General features: G+C 43.0%; 1 protein-coding gene across 2 annotated transcripts in view; it reads right to left on the bottom strand.

The window, feature by feature from the left end:
- Positions 1-588, bottom strand: part of unm_hu7912 (un-named hu7912) — an 8,856-nt gene extending 8,268 nt beyond the window's left edge. The window contains exon 1 of one of the 2 annotated variants that reach the window (XM_008419197.2): positions 328-588. The gene's annotated coding sequence lies outside the window, so the exon portion shown is untranslated. The remainder of the gene's footprint in view (positions 1-327) is intronic. The other variant, XM_008419196.2, reaches the window with a different exon arrangement.
- Between the last annotated feature and the right edge of the window lie 1,109 nt (positions 589-1,697).

The raw sequence follows: 1,697 nt of genomic DNA, 5'->3' as shown, positions 1-1,697 counted from the left end.
TATCCCAATCTTGTTTATACGCAGATTGGAAAAGAGTAGTCTTTTCTGTCATTTAGCTGGGTTTTGTAGGCAGTGATAAATCTAATGCAGATCCCACAGGCCCGTGGGGCGCATTCAGCCTTGGGAGGACTTGCTTTAACGCTCTATTACGTCCCTTTAATTTTAGTGCTGCGGCAATGGCGCACACGGCCGTCCGCATCCAGGTCGGCCGCCTTTGAGCTCGAAATGAAATCGGTTTCGAGGGGTAAAAAAATGCGGAAAAGCAAAAGGGGGAAAAAAAAAAAAAAAAAGTTTGGACATTTAGGAGAGGTACCGGAGAGGCCTTACCGTGTCGGCGGTGAGCTGCTGATCGGATGCGGTGGGCATGATGGTGAAGAGCGGCAGCCTGTTATTTCTCCACGAGTTGAAGCCTCAGCCCTTATTCTCCCGTAGTCGAGCACTCGTCCTTCATGATGTTATCTGCATCACCCAGCTCTTCCCTCTCGCTCTCGCTGGTATCTCAGTGTTGGTGTGTGATGGAGGAGGTGTGTCACAGCTTGCGCCTGTGCGCGTGCCTCTGGGGGCGTGGCTGTGCGTGTTTTTAGCGGGCAGGAGGGAGGAAGAGGGGAGGAGGGGGTGTGGGGGTTTGTTGTGAGGGTGGGCGAGATGATCTGGGCGTCGGAGCGAAGCAGCAATGCGGTCTCTGCTGAGATTTAATGGGCATTTCCGGGGGAATTATTTTTTATTTTATTTTTCTGTGCATTTTGCAATGGCAGATTCGCGTTGGAGCTATGTGAGAAAATGCAACTCTGGCAAGCCTCATTTCCCGAGATTTTTACAGTAAACTAGTTATCTGCAGATTTTCTCACTTGACTGACTATTGCTGATGTCCCTCCCACACTCTTGGACAAGAGGTAGAGAAAACCTGTCTTATGCCAAGATTTTTATATACAGGGAGAGAAAATAAATGCACTCTAAAAACTGCAAGGTGAAAAATAATCCAGATCCAGTCATTTTTCCAACTCAGCTCTGGATCAAATATTAATAATGACGTCCCGCCTACAGCAAAGGGTGACATAATTTAACACCTTTGGGTTCCTCTACAAAAAAATTTTGGAAAATGAAGAGGAACTATTTCTTAGTTTTTATTTCAACATATTCAATATGTTTGCTATGAATGAAGACTTCAAATATCCTACAGCAGCCTACTATTTTTAAAGCGTCTCCTTGCTCACTCATCAAAAATCTTCTTTGAGTGCCTCTTCAAAATATTAACTTTTTGTCCTCAATTCACCTAGCTATTTTTTTTGCCATTACCCTTAGAGTCAATGTTCATATGGAAAAACCGATTTGCTTTTCCTTTCTGATGTCTTCAGAAACTCTAAACGATATTCTTTCAAATCTTTCAAATAATGTTCTTTCCATATGAGGCCATCTATTTAGTGGAGTGCACCAGTCCCTCCTGCGGCAAAGCACACCACATGTTGCTTTAAGGTGCTGTACTCAGGCTTGTAAGCACTCACCTTTTTCCATCCGAATTTAATGATGGATGGCTAAGCAATTCAATTTTAGCGTCACTAGTCGTTACTGTACTTAAGTACAATTTTCGTGTATCTGTACTTTACTTAAGTAGATTTAATAATGGATACTTTCTACTTTTACTCCACTACATTTTACAGTAAGTATCTGTACTTTCTACTTCACTACATTTCTACAAA

This window comes from Poecilia reticulata, linkage group LG9 (genome assembly GCF_000633615.1).
Source record: "Poecilia reticulata strain Guanapo linkage group LG9, Guppy_female_1.0+MT, whole genome shotgun sequence".
Taxonomy (NCBI): domain Eukaryota; kingdom Metazoa; phylum Chordata; class Actinopteri; order Cyprinodontiformes; family Poeciliidae; genus Poecilia; species Poecilia reticulata.
The sequence above is the reverse complement of the archived record's forward strand: the minus strand, read 5'-3'. Positions and strand labels throughout refer to the sequence as shown.